The sequence below is a fragment of the Danio aesculapii genome, chromosome 3, assembly GCF_903798145.1.
Source record: "Danio aesculapii chromosome 3, fDanAes4.1, whole genome shotgun sequence".
Lineage (NCBI taxonomy): Eukaryota > Metazoa > Chordata > Actinopteri > Cypriniformes > Danionidae > Danio > Danio aesculapii.
In genome coordinates, this window is record NC_079437.1 from 10,938,573 (window position 1) to 10,950,760 (window position 12,188).

The 12,188-nt window shown below is 37.1% G+C and overlaps 1 pseudogene; it reads left to right on the plus strand.

Annotated features, from left to right (window-relative positions):
- The first annotated feature begins 860 nt into the window (after positions 1–860).
- On the plus strand, positions 861–7,313 carry LOC130217309 (Fc receptor-like protein 2; annotated as a pseudogene).
- The last annotated feature ends 4,875 nt before the right edge of the window (positions 7,314–12,188 follow it).

Below are 12,188 nucleotides of genomic sequence, written 5' to 3' on the forward strand. Positions count from 1 at the left end.
CTTCGCTGGTGTTTTGTTTTTTCTGTATGCTTCCTCAATGTACAAGTGGCTCAAATTTGCTCATTTTGAGGCGGGAACTGGCGGACGTGTAACAACTTTAATCATATGGTGAACACAAAACAGTCTCCATCCGGAGCTCCTTCACGGGACTCCACACTTGTAAACACCTGCTGCATCACACTCACGCTGCTCTCACCTCCGCCCACACATGTCAGCGCTACCAAGCCGACCAATCACAGAGCTTGCGCTACGCGTACGCGCTATATTTGTTGAGAGGTGCGCGTCAGCGACGCCGACGGCCACAGAGAGGGGCTATGCGACCACGCGTAGGCTGTGCCGTAGCATACACGTGTGCTTGACGAAGAAGTATAAATCAGATAGGCCCTCACCGTCGCTGACGCGCACCTCTCAAAAAATGTAACTACACGTCGCAACAACGCGTAGCGCAAGCTCCGTGGTTGATCGGCTTGGTAGCATTGACGAGTGTGGGCGAACCGAGAGTCACGTGAGCCAGATGGAGCGATTGTTTACAAGTGTGGAGTCCCGTGAAGGAGCTCCGGATGGAAAGTTTTGATTTGTGTTTGTTTACCGAATGTATAAAGTTGTTGCACGTCCGCCGGTTCCTGCCTCAAAATGAGCGAGTTTGAGCCACTTGTACAAAAAACAAAACACCAGCGAAGAAACTCGACACAGAGGAGTATAAACACCTCACTGCCAACTAGCGTTTCAGATGTGTTATTGCAGAGCAACAGAAACAGTGCGGAGAAGTATGAATCCACAGCTACGCGCGTTGCATGCGCCGTGGGTCACGCCGATCACTTGACGCAGAAGTATAAACCAGGCTTAAGGGTCTACACAGAATGGGAAGTACCAGGGAGCCGTTCACACCTCATACTCCCAGTAAGCTGTTTGAGGACAAATGGCTGCCCAAAGGTCAACTTAGCATTTCAGTTGATGTAGACACATTCAATTCTGCACAATTAAATAAAAAGCACATAACAGAAATATTAGATTTTTTAATGAGACATAATTAATAACACACTTAATACAGCATCAAATCATTATGTATATGTAAATTCCCAAAAATCAATACATCAATCAGGTAATCAGATTTCAAGTTGTATCAAGTTTTAAATTGCTCATAATCAGATTTACATCACATTACATGACTACATATTATTCACACAACTGCAGTAAATTATTTGATGCACTCAAACAGTAATACTTCATTTATAGTCAAAACAGTGTGTTAAAGAAACCATCACAATGAAGTGAGATGAAAACAGAAATAACTATACAGTTGTGGTTTGGTTTGGTCTGTTTGAGGTCATTTTACCAGTGAGTGGAAAGCAGACGTTCAACACTTCATCTGTTTCTGTTCCTCCCATCAGGTTATTAATACAAACCACACCATTAGATTAAAGAGCCATAAAACTCACTAGGATATTTTCAAAATGCCAACATCTGAGCAATTTAATTTGATAACATTTGACCCTGAAAACACATGTGTACAATCATGGCTGTTGGTCAGTTTAACATAACCTGAAAACATGTTACAAGATTATAAAGATTATTTATAGATCTTCTATAACACATGAGGTATATTTGTGAGATCAGACTGCAGGGTTCAGGAAGTCTTTAGTCTTTAACACAATCTGTGTCTTCAAACGTCTGTCGTTATTCAGTCAGTATGGAGCTCAGTCAACTTCCTCTTGTGCTCTGTGAGTATTATTTTCTCTGGATGATTTTTCAGTGAATGTTTATTGCTGTAATATTATAAATAGGATCCAGTAGTGTTTCTGTTTTTATTTTTCATGCTCCGAGTTTAAACACCAGCTCTAGTCCATGAAAGATGAGTAAAAGATGAGCCTGAGCAAGTGTGCAATTAATTTTTAAAGTTATTTTGTGTCGAAAGTGTATTCGTTTTTGTCTTCCATCTACAGTTATTTTAGATGCGTCTAGCTTTAGACCAGATAGACAAAACATAAAAGTATTATTGTTTCAATAGCAAGGATAAACAGCTTATAATAAGGCTAATGTAAAATACACATAATCAACTCAATGTACATTTTAATATGTTTGTAATATATTTCCTTTAGTGCTGATTTCAAACATCCACTGTAAACACAATACAGGTGAGAGAAATTAATTCACATAATTAATAACATTGGTGATTCTACATGCACTGTGAAACAACAGGCACTTAAATAAGTTTTGTGGTTAAAAGTTGTTAAACAATTTTTGTGCATTCTGACTGTAAAAAAAATGTATTTATGCATTATTCTACTTCTGTTTTGTTTTTATCATGTTATTAATGAGGGATTTCTCTATTTCAGACAGAGCCCAGACAGCTTTAAGTGTTTCTCCACAGAACTGGTTGACTGAAGGAGATTCAGTGACTCTGATCTGTGAGGTTTATGGCTCCTCTACAGGCTGGACATTCAGCTGGTACATCATAACTCGTTCAGGCAAGTTATAATGTGCTTCTATAGAGATAGAATTGTTGCAAATATATGCAGGTATTCCAAAGATCAAATATATTTACAAATAATTGGGGCAAAATTGTGTTTGTGATGTAAAAACATAGTTTGGGTTCTGAGGGTTTGTGCAACTCCTGCAGGCATTGGTGAATCTTCTGTCATTATTTGTGAATGTATTTAATTTTTATGGATCTTTTTTCGATTTATTTGAAATAATGCAACAATTCTGCCCCTGTAATTTTTCATCTGATAAACCAGTTTTTTAATATTATTGAGGTTTAGAGTATTGAATCTAGATTTCAGGGAAAATCAATTTTGTGGATAGAGAAATAGTTGATTATAGTAAACATGTATATTTTCACTTTACACAGACAAGGGCTATCATTATAAACTGCTCTCAGACAGCAGTAGAGGAGCTGAAGGAAAATACACTGTCAGTTCTGTTGCTCTAAAACACACAGGAGTTTATTTGTGCAGAGCAGAGAAACCAGCTTATAAAACTGTCAGCAACACACAGCCACTGTGGGTCACTGGTGAGTTTACACTGAACTGAAATAATTGGATCATATTTCATATTGAATAAAGTAAAATATTTATAAATTATTGCTGTCTCAGGTGTTTCTCCTCTAGTCTCTCTGGTCATCAGACCCAGCAGAGCTCAACACTTTACATCTGACTCTCTTTCTCTGAGCTGTGAAGACAAGAGTAACTCTACTGGATGGAGAGTCAGAAGATACAGACACAGCGGGTGGATGAGTGATTGTTCATCACAAACAGGATCTACATGTACAATCAGCCTCACCACATCAGACACTGGAGTTTACTGGTGTCAGTCTGAATCTGGAGAGAAATTTCATCCTGTTAATATCACTGTACACTGTGAGTCTGAGCGTCTGTATTTAATCATTTGAAACAGATTGCGCTGATGAGAGCATAAAGCTTTAGACACAGTTGTAAATTGGTCTAGTGAGCAGAAAACATAACCACATACTACCACAAAAAGTACTCTGAAAGTAATTAGTTACAGTTAAAACACTTAATTGTCACAAATCAATAAAAATAAATAAATAAATAAATCTAAATATTCTTAATATAAATGTTGATATTTAATTTTCTTTTATATCTATAATGTCAGCACTCTGTTGATGTGTGTGTTGATGTTTGCTGTGTTTGTGTAGCTGGTGTGATTCTGGAGAGTCCTGTTCATCCTGTGACTGAAGGAGATACTCTGACTCTACACTGTTTATATAAATCTACAACTCCAGCAAATCTCACAGCTGATTTCTATAAAGATGGATCACTCGTCCAGAGTCAAACCTCAGAGATGATCATCACTACTGTCTCAAAGTCACATGAGGGTTTCTACTACTGCAAACACCCAAAAGGAGAGTCACCCAAGAGCTGGATCTCCGTCAGAGGTGAGACTGTAGACTTTAAAACACCTTAAATGTTCTTGTATCATTGACAGCATGACTCTAAATGTGAATATATTCAGTAAGTAACTCAGTTTCTCCATCAGCCTCGAGATCTGATGGTGTTGATCCTGTGATTAATGGAGTGACTGCAGGACTTTCTGTCCTTGTTTTGATCATCATCTTCTTGGTTCTGCTGTGCTGCTACAGACACAAGAAAGCTTCATCATCTGCCATGCAACAATTCAATAAAACTTTTACAGGCGTCATAACTTGCCTCCAAACCTGCTAAAATAAAGATAGTATAATGGCTAGTGTTAACCCTTAATCTGAGCATTGCAGTCCCACATGTGGGATTGTTATTTCTGTGCCCCTGTGAGTGCTGTCCCACATTTGTTATCCTAGAACACAAAACCAGCATGGCTATATTTGTAGGAATTAATGACAAGATATTATAAACTGTAGATCAAAACGATAGATTTCTCTTTAATGACAAAACAGATTATAATATTCGGTAAAGATTCTGTTCCATGAAGACATTTAGCTAAATTTCCTAAATATATCAACGCTCAGTTCTTGATTAGAAATGTGTATTGCTAAAAACTTAATTTAAAGTAGATTTTCTCGTTATTTAATTGTTTTACAAACATTAAACAAGAATTTTTAATAGCTGTATTTTAATTGTTCAGCTTTCAGATATGTATAAATACCAAACAGACGGTTATGAGTGGTCACTGGTCACTTGTGGGATTTAGAATGTTCAGAATTTAGAATGTCACTTCCAGAATTTCAAATCAACACCTGTTCTTAACTGCCATGGTAACTAAATGGAAAACAGTGTAAGAGTTCTAAAGCTCACTTCATAGAGACTGTTGAGGTATTCTAAATCAGGGGCTATGGGGCAAAAATGCAGTGAGACCACAGATTTACCTGTAGGTTTCAAACAAGTATTAAAGACCCAATAAGTTGTATCAGGTATGTTTAATTAGGGTTAAAGCTAAACTGTGAAGAGCTGTGGTTTGAACTTCTGCAGAGTTTGAACCGCAGAAATGGTTAAAAGGTTTTAGGCTGGAAGTGGCAACAAGCTTCTCAGTGTTTTTTTATTGAGTGTTAAGTGATTACAAATAATATGAAATATTGACTGTGTTGAACGTTAAATTAGCCATAATCTCTGTTGTTCAGAATGTTTAGCTCAGAGCTATTCAATTAGTTTGTCATGGGGGCCAGTTCATGAAAGTGTCCTAAATGAAGGGCCGGAGAGATATGACTTGCTATATGAGTGATAATAGAACTGCCCATAGGAGCCCATATGCTGTATTTTTCTTTAAGACACCCACGTTGGCTTTTCTATTTTAAAATGTTAATATATTGTATATTGAAACTACATAATATCAGTGCATTGTACAATAGACTTTTCTTTTTGTACAAACATTCAAAGGTTGTTTTTCAGAGCACAACAAAAGCAGTGCATTGCTGAAGTAGGCTTTTTCTACATTCAAACACATTCATATGTTGTTTTTTGAACTGCATAACAATCAGGGATGCAACAATTATACATTATGGTTGAACGATTATATAGTCTGAAGAATAATCATGGTTTCATGGTTATCACGCCCAATGTAAATTCAAGCTTTATATTATGTAAACAGTTATTTAGAATAACTGTTGTTGCCATCTGCGTTCATGCATACATGATCATTTTAATAATAATTCATCTAACATATCTTTTGTTTACATTGCACTAAAAGGCACGCACAACTCTCACCCCAAGATGTTTTCTACTGCGTGCTCTCGCAAGACGCAAGCACGTTGCTCCGCTTGTGCACGCATATTGTCATCAAAGAGCTTAGATTAAATTTAGATTCTATGCTCGTTGTTGTCAAATATTCCTTCAATAAAAATAAACTTGCAAGTGGAAAAAAACGTGATATGGGAATGGCCGCTGCTATAGTTATTGCTATAGCTATCTGGTGTGCGTGCGTATTAGCCTCGGTGTACATACTTGGAACTTTTAACTAGCGCACAGTTGGCAACTTGGCATAACTTTGTTTAATTGCAGCTGTTTCATTTTGTTCCGTGCAATAGAAATGCGGCTTAGAAGCCTTAACAATTAATTAACTGTGACCAATTAAAGCGCAGTTAATAGTGAAATCAGCTCATCGTTGCTCCCTATTGACGATATCAATGCATAGTACAAAAGGCCTTTTCTACAAACACATCCAAATGTTTTCGGCTGCACGCGCCACTCGCTTATAGCGACTCACGCTCTGCAGTCGAAAAACAACCACTGGTTATGAAGTGACGTGCATCCGCTCATGCTGTATTGAACATATGCACCTCACTTCATAACCAGCGGTTGTTTTTTGACTGAACTAAATTTATTTTTGATGTCTTGGTCACACTATTTGGAGGGCCGGAACAAATTGCCTCGGGGGCTGGGTTCGGCCCGCGGGTCACCAATTGAATAGCCCTGATTCAGCTGATAATGTCCTGTTTGTCTAGGTGTAAGATCTCCGTCTCCCTCTAGTGTCAGTCAGACATCATAGCAGAAGCAGAGTGAAGCAGGACACCAGACACTGCTCTCTGGTCAGTCATGACGGCTTTATATTTTTACACCAGTGTTAACATTAAAACTGTATTTTCTGTGTGACTGAATTCTAACTTTGATGGTGAAATAATCCATGAAAAAGTGTTGAAAATAAAGTCATTTATGAATCACTTACAGGAACTACTCTTAAAGACATAAGCGGCACCGGTAACAGCTTTTATCTTTTATTATTGATTTAATTCTAATATTCATTACAAAATAATAAATATTGGACATGAATTCATGTATTGATGTTTTATAGAAACTGCACATATATATGAAGCATATGAAGACATATGCAAAACAGGTAACTCAAGTAGTCGGCTTTTTGAATCAACTTTAAATCAAAGAATTTAGGTTAAAGTTGAAGTTAAAAGTGTTTTATTTTTTTCTCTGCTGTTGATTGTAGACTGTGAAAGTGGAGCTGAACTCACCTATGCTGAGGTCGAGCTCAAATCTACAAAGAAAATGAAGGAAAACACAGATAAAGGTAAAGTACAATATAAATCTCTGCTCTCATGTTTTCATGATCATACATTTATTCATATGTTTGATGTGCTTTTAGTCATACAGAATAAGCACTAGTGATAATAAATGTTGTAATATTTTAGGGAACAACACTGAGAATTCTGACTGTGTTTACTCTAAACTGAAGCTGGAAACACATCAGAGTGAGTGTCAAACTGCAAACAGCCACAGTTCACTAGAGAAAAAAGTTTATTAACATTCTAAGGATAGCTTAAAATACTGAATATAACAATGAAAGTGTGTAATTAAACTAATCTGTTTTCAGGTGCTGAATCAAGTGATGTGACGTATGCTCAGGTTAAATAAATCTCAGTACCAGGAGGCTGATGAGTTTAGCTCGAGGATTGGTGGAGAATTGCCAGAATCATCAGTGGTTTATTATTGGGTTTTACTTCATGGTATTATGACAGCAGCCCTGACATGGTGTCTCGCTGTGCTTGAAGCAGTTATCAAAAGTACAGTCATATCGTTTAAACATTAGATATTTTGCAGTTGTTACATAATTAGGCATGCTCAAGATTAAAAATTGAAGATCTGAAATTGTCCCTTCCCTGATTTGTGTGCGTGAAAGACTTGTATATGAGTGACACTGCCACATAAAAGCCATGTTTTTACCACACTGTCAGTACATTTTAGTGTGTGTATGTCTTTAAGAACTATTTCTGGAAGACCAGAAATCTAACAGGAAGCAGGAAACAATATTCAGAGAGCAGCATGGCCAACAAAAGAGGGCTGCTAACAGCTTACAAACTTTTCTGGATTGTGGAGTTTCCTATGTCTGGACTGAACATTCTTGCAAGCTTGTGCATTTTCTGTTTTAGATTGTATATACACTGGTGGATCACTTTAGGACTTTTCAGCACACTTTGATTTTTAGACTTTTTAGAGTATGGAGCATTGAACTGTATGCTTTCAACGGACTGAGTTTTTTGTTTGTTTGTTTTATTGCGTCGTTTGTGAATACACCTTTACTACTGCAGTTATTTTTGTTTCATTCTTCTAACACTTATAAACCTCTCACACAACTAAAATCTGACCTATTTTAAGCTTTGTTACCTGCTGTTGAAAATGAACACATGATTGCAGAACTTCAATATACAGTTAAAAGGTCAAAACTTCGATGCTGAATATTCATCAACTTTGCACCCTCAAATGTTTTATTAATGATAGAAAAAGATTGAAGAACACAGACGCAGTGATGAAGTTAATGAGGTAATTAAGCAATTAACTAAGTGTTATTGAGAATTGTTAATAAACACCTGTTGTTAACAAGCAGAATCAGACCCTAAGTGGGCCCTTTAAGGACCAGCACAGGCTTGTTTGCAGGAATGTATGCTACCATTTTAGTTTGGATGATTTTGCTTTGAGGTTGAGTTTACAAAAGGTTAATAAAACGGTACTTTAAGCATTCAAATATTGCCAAAAACAAGAAACAAATATTGGCTTTGTGCTGAAAAAAGTAAACCACTGATTTAGATTTACTTGTCAATTTGGGATTAAATCAAACTGTATTAAACATAGTGAACAAAACCTTGTTGCCAGTCACACCTGAATATTTATCAATGCCAGAAAGGAAGGAAAGTTCAGGGCAGGAAAGTGTCAAAGGCTATCCTGGGCATCTTCTCACATGTCCTCTTCCTCAGATTCTAAAGTTTTTATTGTTTTATTGAAGGACACGTTGAAGTCTGAGTAAAATCAACCCTTACGGTTATTCATAGACAAAGTGAAACCAAGAAGAGAAGTTTTTTTTAACTAATTTCAGGAGAAGCACACACACAGACAGTAAACTCAAGCAATCACAACAATCAGCCAGTCAGAATCAAAGAGAATTTCCATAAATAACCAAGTTTAGCCTACCTCAGTCATCTCATCGACTTTGCATCCATCCTCCTCACCTTTAACCAGATCCATACCAAACACAGGGGGTGAGGGGGAGATTGGGCGAGAAGCTGAGTTCATATTCCTCTCTGTGTCTCTTGATGGAGAGAATGCCCCAACTCAGACATCTTTTCGGCCTCAGAGCCCTCTCCCTTGTGGTTTGGTTTGGTCCATGTCGGTTAACTTTACCAGTGAGTGAGAAGCAGTAAGTTTCCTCTTAAGTCATTGACACATATACTACTATTTCATCAAGGGGCCATATAAATATTGTTTCATCATCTCTATTCATAACACTCACTAGAAAAATTATTTTCACGATACCCAAATTCTGAGCATTTATATTTGATATATTTTGAGCCTGAAAACATTCCTGTACAAAACTTGGTCAAGTTGGTCAGTTAAAAAAATTCTGAAAACATGCTGCAATATTATGAAGCATATCAAAATGCGTTCTGAAGCACATGATGTCTTTAAAGTGATGTGATGCTTGTGAAGATCAGATTGCAGGTTTCAGGAGGTCTTTAGTCTTTAACACAGTCTGTGTCTTTAAGCATCTGTCATAATTCAGTCAGTATGGAGGTCAGTCAACTTCCTCTTAGGCTCTGTGAGTATTATTTTCTCTGGATGATTTTCAGTAGATGTTCATTGCTGTAATATTATAAATAATGTTCAGTAGTGTTTCTGAGTAGAGTTTAAAGAACAGCTCTAGTCCATTATAAATGACAGAAAGATGAGTTTGAGAAAGCAAGTGTGAGTGAATTTATCATGATAAAATTGAACAATACCTTCCATCTACACTCATTTAGATTGTTGCTAGCTCCGGACCAAATAAACAAAGCATAAACGTATTAGTGTATGAACAGCTACAGTATAGGCAGACTCTCCATAATAAGGCTAATGTGAAAAACACATAACCAAATCCGTGTTCAGTGTTTGTAATGAGTTTTTTTTTTCCTTGTTCATTTAGTGCTGATTTCTGTCATCTCTTCTGAACAAAATGAAGGTAATTTTACACATGAGTAATTTTACATGAGCTGTGAAAAAACACTGAAAGTGAGTTTAAAAAGTTTACAAATGTTTGTGTGCATTCGCTGCTGCAATGTATTTTCACAGTATGCTCTCAATTTTAACTGTGAAACATTCGACAGTTATTTTTAAATCAAACTGGTTTGCACACATGGTTTTGCAAAACCACTTTGTATATGACTGTGATGACTATGAGCTAAAGCTGAAACACTTCAGTCTAACACAGATTTCAAGAGTTCACACTTAGCTGATAGTTGATTATAAAGCTTGTTTGGCATACTGTCCCGGGATAGAGCCCTGAGCTCATAAGATCCTCGAGCTCGGGGCTCCCTCCCATTTGCAAGGTGAGAGGGGAGTTTGAGCTCAGGTAGATCTCGAGAACTCCTCTGCTTTAGTAGCTAATAAACAGATAGTGATTGCTCTTAAGACATAACCACTTGCTAGCAGCATGTCTATGGTGCCGATTTGGATTAGTCAATTACCTTAAGATGCATCTTATTGGACAGTGGGAGGAAACCGGCGAACCCGGGGGAAACCCATGTGAGCATGGGGAGAACGTGTAAACTCCGCAAAGAAACGTCGGCTGGCTTGGTAAGGACTAGAACCAGTGACAATCTTGCTGTGAGGCAACAGTGCTAACCACTGGGCCACCGTGCCACCCATCTAGAAAAGGAGGAGTAGGGGTGGAAGGGCGTATTCTTCAAAACGAAGATGGCTGTTATATGGAACTCAGGGTATTTATAGTGGCTCAGGAATCGTCTGATTGGTGAATCATAAGCATGTGATCCTCTCGAAATTAGTTTATAAATAGACTTCACTTGTTGCGTGTGTTTTTAGATACAACAGACCTCCTCCACTAAAAAGCAAATCTGATTAAATTTATTGCATCAAATCATTTACATTTTGCATTGTTGTCATCATACAGAAAACCCTAAAGCCAGTGTGAGGATTACTCCTGATCTGCATGTGTTCAGAGGAGAGTCAGTCACTCTCAGATGTAACATTAATGCTGAAGGAGTCTCTAGCTGGCTGTACAGCTGGTATAAAGAAGGTTCAGATGATGCATTCAGTCAGTTACAGGAAAATATTTTCAGTGTTACTGAGTCTAACAGTCTTACAGTTTCTTATTATAAAGGTCAACATATAAATTTCTCAGAGATGATCATCATACTGTCTCAAAGTCACATGAGGGTTTCTACTACTGCAAACACCCAGAAGGAGAGTCACCCAAGAGCTGGATCTCAATCAGAGGTGAGAGTGTAAGTCGACGAGTTTATAATATGTCTAATGCAATATTCTCATATTACCGCAATGTTCATTGTTTGTAATGAGTTTCTCTTTGTGCTTTTAGTGCTGATTTCAAACACCCACTCTGAACAGAATAAAGGTGAGTGAATTTGTTTCACATTGATAATGTGTGCTCAAAGTTCCAACAAAGACTATATATTTTTTAAGGAGAGTGATTGGAGTAAATTTAATCTCATGCTATTTTATCAAGCAGTTTTGGGATGTTTACAAAATTGTGGTATGCAGATTTGGTATGGCTATTTTTCAGTTAGTATCTTTTCAAAAACACAACTTGGACGTCTTCTCAAATTGCCATGAATGTGATGGGTGTAAGAGAGTATACATCAATTCAGTCAAGAGTATGTTGGTATTTAGTAATGCACAAGTTATAGCAAATGATGCAAATCATGTTTCATTTCCAATGTATAAAAACTTCAGCCATTGGGGAAGCGATACAGAGTTATTTTATGTAAAAGTAACCCTTACAAGAAGTAATTTATACCAGTATCTATTAGCATTTTAAGTGGTAAGCTTGATGTGTAAAGAGAGAATATAGAGGTGTTCACTATAATCTACGGTGGCTGAGACAGCTTAAAGCGCTGCAATTTAAGAAAACACATGCAATTACAAAAACACCAGCAAATAAAGAAACCATCTTCATCAGTTTGACAGCACACGTGTTGCAAATTGGTCACAACACAAACAACTGAAGAAACGTGCTGCAAATCGGTCACAGCACTTGCAAATAACACAACGATAAGCCAAAGAACAATTAAAGACAGTTTAAATGTATTAGATTGAATTAAGTTTAATCAAGTTTATCCAAATTAAATTAAAGTCAATATCATTTTGATTAGCAAAGAGCTGAATTAAACTGAGAATTTAATGAAACCTTCTGAGTTAGTCGAGTGCATCTGTAAGAAAAATAGGAAGTCAAGGAAAGATTCGAGAGTCGAGCAGCGTTGCAGACTGGTGCAAGAGGTGTCAGTT